At 44.9% G+C, this 7,913-nt stretch overlaps 1 protein-coding gene across 1 annotated transcript in view; it reads right to left on the reverse strand.

The window, feature by feature from the left end:
* Positions 1 to 6,430, reverse strand: part of LOC143998112 (collagen alpha-1(XXII) chain-like) — a 393,374-nt gene extending 386,944 nt beyond the window's left edge. The window contains exon 1 of the mRNA XM_077493857.1: positions 6,122 to 6,430. The gene's annotated coding sequence lies outside the window, so the exon portion shown is untranslated. The remainder of the gene's footprint in view (positions 1 to 6,121) is intronic.
* Between the last annotated feature and the right edge of the window lie 1,483 nt (positions 6,431 to 7,913).

Genomic DNA, 7,913 nt, shown 5'->3' on the forward strand with positions numbered 1-7,913 from the left:
ACAATCAACAGATAAAGATACTCCAAACACCTGGTGTTAGTGCTTCAATCATCCTCACCTGTGCCCAATGCAGCGTGACCAGTGCCCAATGTGGCCTGCCTGTTCCCAATGCAGCGTGGCCTGCCCATGCCCAATACAGCCTCACCTGTGCCCAATACTGCCTCACCTGTGCCCAATTGTGCCCAATGCAGCGTGTCCAGTGCCCAATGCAGCCTCACCTGTGCCCAGTGCAGCCTCATCTGTACCCAATACAGCGTGTCCAGTGCCCAATGCAGCCTCACCTGTGCCCAATGCAGCGTGACTTGCCTGTGCCCAATGCAGAATGTCCAGTGCCCAATGCAGCCTCACCTGTGCCCAATGCAACCTCACCTGTGCCCAATGTGACCTGCCTGTTCCCAATACAGTGTGGCCTGCCCGTGCCCCATACAGCCTCACCTGTGCCCAATGCAGCCTCAACTGTGCCCAATGCAGCATTACCTGTGCCCAATGCAGCGTGGCCTGCCTGTGCCCAATGCAGCATGTCCAGTGCCAAATGCAGCCTCCCCTGTGCCCAATGTGGCCTGCCTATGCCCAATACAGCCTCACCTGTGCCCACCTGTGCCCAATACAGCCTCACCTGTGCCCAATGCAGCCTCACCTGTGCCCAATGCTGCCTCACCTGTGCCCACCTGTGCCCAATACAGCCTCCCCTGTTCCCACCTGTTCCCAATGCAGCCTCACCTGTGCCCAATACTGCCTCACCTGTGCCCACCTGCGCCCAATGCAGCGTGACCCGTGCACAATGTAGCCTCACCTGTGCAGAGGAAGAGGCGAGCCAGTGGCGGAACTACCGGGGAGGATGAGGAATGCATACTGCAGCCCTCAAATGGCTGTTGGCGAGCGTGGAGCTGCCTGAGAGGTGGGGGGAGGGCAGGGCGTGCACCGCCAGCACGGTCCAGGGGAAGTGAGGAGAGGAAGAGGCAAGCTGTCCTTAAGAGCAGAGAGCTGTAATAGCTTTCATTTTAATTTCCTGTGTTCCCGGGGCTCACCGTCACATAGCCCCACCTCTTGGACCGCGCCTTTGATGACGTCACATGTCCAGCATTGGACCGGTGTTCTGTCTATCTGTCTCCCTATGCAACATCCCTATGCGCTGACGTCACCTCGTTTTAATGCTCGAACATCCAGAAGGACGGGTTTGTCTTTATGGACCTTGTTTTGGGGACGGCCCCTTCCATTTCCAACATGACTGCGCACCAGTGAACAAAGCAAGGTCCATAAAGACATGGATGAGCGAGTTTGGGGTGGAGGAACTTGACTGGCCTGCGCAGAGTCCTGACCTCAACCTGATAGAACACCTTTGGGATGAATTCGACCGGAGACTGCAAGAGAGGCCTTCTCATCCAACATCAGCGCCTGACCTCTGGAAGAATGGTCAAACACTCCCATAGACACACTCCTAAACCTTGTGGACGGCCTTCCCAGAAGAGTTGCAGCTGTTATAGCTGCCAAGGGTGAGCCAACTCAATAATGAACCCTACGGACTAAGAATGGGACGCATTAAAGCGGGAGTCCGCCGGGACTCCGCGTTTTTTTTTTTTAAAGCCAGCAGCTACAAATACTGCAGCTGCTGACTTTCAAAATAGTGACACTTACCCGCCCAGCGCGCCCGCGATGTCGGCACCCGAAGCCGATCTCTAGATCGTCTCTCGGGTGCTGCCGCCGCCATCTTGGGTATGGGAATCAGGAAGTGGAGCCTTTCGGCTTCATTTCCCGGTTCCCTACTGCGCATGCAAGGACGGTCCCTGCTGCCTCTGGAATCTGTGTGTTTCCCAGCAGGCAGCGGGGCACTTGCGGAAAGGGGCGTAATCTACGCCCCTTTCCGCAGAGAGCTATCCCGGAAGTGGGTGCAGATACCTGTACTGTACAGGTATCTGCACCCCCCTCCCCCCTGAAAGGTGCCAATTGTGGCGCCGGAGGGGGGGGAGGGTTCCGATGAGCGGAAGGTCCACTTTAGGGTGGACCTCCGCTTTAAAGATCATGTGCGTGTGAAGGCAGGTGTCCCAATACTTTTGGCAATGGGGTGTATTGCTATTTATTTATTTTTTTTTGTTCTATTTATTTACTTCTATTGGTTGAACTAGATGGACTTGTGTCTTTTTTCAGCTTGATTAACTAGGTAACTATTTTCTAGACCATTTCACAATTTCACCCAGATCAGTAACGCCCCTCAGTCAGCGTCGCTGACACATTGGCAAAGCCTCCGCTGACGTTCCAGGGTGACGGATTTCTCCACCAACCACACAAAGCGCCAACCATCGGTGCGCCAAGTGAGAACATTTCAGGATCTCGCACAACCCCGGCATATTCCATACCCCGAAAATATTCACTCTACTTCCAAATTCACCGTGGAGTTTGTATGGATCATTCACGGAGGGGGACAAGTACGGACAGAATCGCGCTCCAAGCTTGCCAAGTTACAAAGCACCTGCAGCCCTTCCAAAAGAAATATTTCTCAACTGCTGAAGCAATGTTGAAGAAAACACGCAAAGTATTTACCAAACAACAAAAGGTCAGGAATACAAAACAACAAAGAAATGTGAAGAATATTAACAATCTGATACTTTGTTTCCTTTTTTGTTTCCTTTTTTGTTTCCTACAGAGCCTTGAAAAAGTATTCACACCCCTTGAAATGTTCCACATTTTGTTTCATGTCACAACCAAAAATCGTAAATGTATTTTATTGGGATTTTATGTGATCGACCAACACAAAGTGTCACATAATTGTGAAATAGAAGGAAAATGATAAATTGTTTTTAAAATGTATTACAAATAAATATGTGAAAAGTGTGGCGTGTATTTGTATTGAGCCCCCTTTACGCTGATACCCCCAACTAAAATCTAGTGGAACCAATTGCCTTCAGGAGTCACCTAATTAGTAAATAGAATCCACCTGTGTGTAATTGAATCTCAGCATACATAGACCTGTTCTGTGAAGCCCTCTGAGGTTTGTTAGAGAACCTAAGGCCGGCTTTCACACAAAACCGCCCATAGCGTCGGCGGTAAAACGCCGCTATTTTTAGCGGGGTTTTACCATCGGATTTGCAGCGCATTTCGGACGCTAGTGGGGCGCTTTTACCCCCCGCTAGCGGGCGGGAAAGAGTTAAAACCGCCCGCAATACGCAGCAATAGTGGCATTTTGCCAGTGGTGTACCCTGTTTCCCCTAAAATAATACCTAGCGTGATTGTCGGTGATGGCTGCAATATAAGCCCTACCCCCCCAAATAAGCCCTAGTTAAAGTGCTTGTAGGTCTTATTTTCAGGGTAGGGCTTATTTTCGGGGGAAACAGGGTAGGGCTTATTTGGGGGGTTGCTGCCTTCTGTCCACTGTAGGGTGTTGTTGTACAGTTGGACTTAGGAAATTTACAATATAACAGGACTAATTATGTATATTTGTTATTTTTTGTCTGTAAATATATAAAATGTGTATTGTATTTAATATTATACATTTTTAATCATTATCATTAAATAATCAATTATTATCTTTTGATGTATTTTTGTATATCTTTTATGGCCACCTGCCCATGATAAAGTCCTCTCCTTAGAGGAGTAAATGTTTTTCATATGATTATTTGGGGGGGTGGTAGGGCTTATATTGCAGCCAACACAGACAATCATGCTAGGTCTTATTTTAGGGGAAACAGGGTAGCAGCGCTGCCCCGTTGTTTTCAATTGGGAGCAGCGGTGGAGGAGCGGTAAACACACCGCTCCTTCACCGCTCCAAAGAAGCTGCTGGCAGGACTTTTTTCTGACGTCCTGCCAGCGCACCGCTCCAGAGGGCTTTCACACCGGAAACAATGGAGCAGCAGTTTAAAGGCGGATTGCAGGCGCTATTTCTAACGCTATAGCGCCTGCAAAACGCCCTCGGCGTGAAAGGGGTCTTAGTGAACAAACAGCATCATGAAGACCAAGGAACACACCAGACAGGTCAGGAATAAAGTTGTGGAGAGGTATAGATGCGGCATTCGTTATTTCGGATAAGTCGCAACTTCGGATAAATTCATATTCGTTACGTTCACTTATGCCCCGTACACACGAGCGGAATTTCCATCTGGAAAATCTTGTATGGAATTCCACTCAAGCTCATCTTGCATACACACGGCCACACAATATATATATATATATATATATATATATATATATATATTTATATTTAGATATATGTCTGTATATATATATCGCTATATACTGTATTTAGATTTATCTAGATATCTATATCTATCTATATATAAGATTTTTGGGGTTCTAAGTAATTTTCTAGCAAAAAATACAGATTTTTACTTGGAATTGAAAAGTGTCAGAATAAGCTTGGTCCTTAAGTGGTTAAATCAGCCATTAAGTATAGTACAACTTTAAAACTTTGACTTAAATTTCAATGCAATTTTGACACGTGCGTTTAACTTTTTTTTTTTTTTTTGTGAACAAAAATAGGTTCTGAAAAGTAAAATGTATCAGAAATTGTTTTAAAATATTCTATTATTTCTAATAAAATGACTGAGTCGCTGTGTGTCCCTTTGTGATTGGCGTTTTCGCAGCTTTTCACTCCAGTAATAAAGTCACTGCAACTTCCTTTACTTTACATGAAGTTCTATGAAAGCGCTGATGACAGACCAATGAAACTGGAACACACACCAGTAACGATTCTCTAGCAGCTGCAAACGCGTGCTAAAAATTTCCCATGTCGCATGTCCCTTAGGGATAATTAAAACTTTATGGAACTCTTGAATGGAGAGTCACTTTAAGAGCCCATTGATACTGTTGCGTTATAACACGTGCTGCGTTTTTTTTTTTTCTGCATAGAAGTCAATATCAGTAAATCAAAACTTATATAACATGCGTTTCCATGCCCTGGCAAAGCCTTGGCCAATGGCTGTTAACCTCATCCACTCCAAAATCAATTTTTTTTTTATTCACTGAAGACTCATATCAATGCACAAAAGAAATACACTTTGACGCATTACCATGCACCTGGCCAATGGTACTCACACCTACGTACCCCTACGCACCCCTACACACTCCTACACAATCCTACTCACTGCTACGCACCCCTACACACTCCTACGCCCCACTACACACTCCTACGTACCCCTACACACCACTACACACTCCTACCCACTGCTACGCACCCCTACGCATCGCTACGCACTCCTATGCACGCCAACGCACCACTATGCACTCCTACTCACCCCTACGCACTCCTACACATGCCTACGCACACCACTACGCATGCCTACGCACCCCTACCCACTCCTACGCACCCATAAGCACTGCTGCGCACCCTTACACAAACCTACGCATCCCTACGCACTCCTAAGCACCACTACGCACTCCTACACACCCATACACATGCCTACGCACCCCTACACACTCCTACGCACCCATATGCACTGCTATGCACCCCTACGCACCCCTATGCACTCCTACGTACTCCTACTCACTCCTATACACCCCTACATAATCCTACGCGCCCCTGTGCATGCATACGCACCCCTATGCACCCCTACGCACTCCTACACACCCCTATGCACACCTACGCACTCCTACACACCCCTACTCACTCCTACGCACTCCTACACACCCCTATGCACACCTACACACCCCTACTCACTCCTACGCACTCCTACTCACTCCTATACACCCCACGCACTCCTACGCACTGCTACGCACCCCTACACACTGCTACGTACTCACACACACCCCTACGCACTGCTATGCACCCCTACATACTCCTACGCACTACTACGCACCCCAACACACACTTATGCACCCCTATGCAAGCCTACGCACTCCTACGCATACATACGCACCCCTATGCACTCCTACACACTCCTTAGCACCCCTACGCACTCTTATGCACACGCTCTCAAGCATTTCAGTCTAATGACCTAAATTGGCCTTTACTTATTCCATAGAATGTAGAAACTTTGATATAACTTTTCAAACTTTTAGGATGGAACCTTCAACATTGTAATGTAACTTTGCAACTTTGCAGCAATCTTAAACCAGCAGATGCTGCCCATTAGGACCCCGGCTATGTCCAGCAGCAGGTGTAATTTAATAAGAAACACATGAACCAACTTACCCAATCCAAAAGAAAAAAGTGCCAGCCGTACAAGGACACCGGTGTGGAAGTGTCAGGACACAGCCAGGAAGGATGCACAGAGAGTGGAGGACACCTCTGGGACTGGGATCTGAATTAGAAGAGTTGATGATGAGACTTCATGCCAAGGGGCAGCAGCCAGGGATGAGGTGGGCAGTGCGGCTAGAGGACATCCATGACATTCCAGAGCGGGCTGGAGGCTGCAGCCAGGACAATGATAGGGAAGGGGGACACAGAAGTGTTCCTGCACTGCAGGGAGGGGAGCTGCATCTGAGCTGGGAGACACAAGAGGGGCCGAGCTGTGTGCACAGGAGGGGCTGGGCTCTCTCTGGGGATTGAGTTTCAGGAGCCACCATGGAAGACAGAGGGGAGCAAGGCACAGGCCTGACAACCTTCTCCAATTATAGACCAACTCCACTTTTTCTGGTTATTTCTGACCCCTTACAGCAGCATCTGAAATAACTTCTGTGGAAGGGACAGACAGCTCAGGGGAGGGGGGCTCAGGGGGTCTGGGTAATTTTGGGTAGCAGTTAGAGCCTTGTGACCAGGATGGGATCGGAGTATGTGAGAAGGTAACTGAGATAGATAGATAGATAGATAGATAGATAGATAGATAGATAGATAGATAGATAGATAGATAGATAGATAGAAGAGAGAGAGATAGATAGATAGATAGATAGATAGATAGATAGATAGATAGATAGATAGATAAAAGAGAGAAAACAGAAGGAAGGAAAGAAGAAAGAAAGAAAAAGAAAGAAAGAGAGAGAAAGAAAAAATGTATAGGTAGATAAATGAGACAAATGGGATAAAAAAAAAATATATATATATATATATATATATATATATATATATATATATATATATATATATATATATATATATATATATATATATATATATATATATATATATATATATATATATATATATCTGTGTGTGTGTAGATAGATAGATAGAAAAATAGATAGCTGAGAGAGAGAAGGAAAGGAGAGGAAAGAAAGATAGATAGAAAAAGAGAAAGAGAGATGAAAGAAAGAGAGATGAAAGATGGATAGATAGATAGATAGATAGATAGATAGATAGATAGATAGATAGATAGATAAAAAGAAAGAAAGATGAATAGAGAGATAGATAGATAGATAGATAGATAGATAGATAGATAGATAGATAGATAGATAGATAGATAGATAAAGAGAAAGAGAGAGAGAGAAAGAAAGATGGATAGATAGAGAAAGAGACAGAGAGCAAGAGAAAAAGATAGATAGATAGATAGATAGATAGATAGATAGATAGATAGATAGATAGATAGATAGAAGAGAGAAAGAAAGAAAAAGGAAGGAAAGAAAGAAAGAAAAAAAGAAAGCGAGAGAAAGAAAAATGTATAGGTAGATAAATGAGACATATTTTATATATATATATATATATGTGTGTGTGTATGTATGTGTGTAGATAGAAAAATAGATAGCTGACAGAGAGAAGGAAAGGAGAGGAAAGAAAGAAAGATGGATAGATAGATAGAAAAAGAGAAAGAGAGAGAGAAAAGAAAGAAAGAGAAAAAAAAGATGGATAGATAGAAAAAGAGAAAGAGACAGAGAGCGAGAGAAAAAGAAAGATAGATAGAAGAGAGAGAGAAAATGGAAGGAAAGAAAAAAAGAAAGAGAGAAGAGAGAGAAAGAAAAATGTATAGGTAGATAAATGAGACAGATGGATAGAAACAAAATAGGACATAGTACAACATATATATAGATATATAATGTGTGTGTAGATAGAT

The sequence above is a fragment of the Lithobates pipiens genome, unplaced genomic scaffold (genome assembly GCF_037356315.1).
Source record: "Lithobates pipiens isolate NorthernLeopardFrog02 unplaced genomic scaffold, aLitPip1_a1.2 Scaffold_19, whole genome shotgun sequence".
Classification (NCBI taxonomy): domain Eukaryota; kingdom Metazoa; phylum Chordata; class Amphibia; order Anura; family Ranidae; genus Lithobates; species Lithobates pipiens.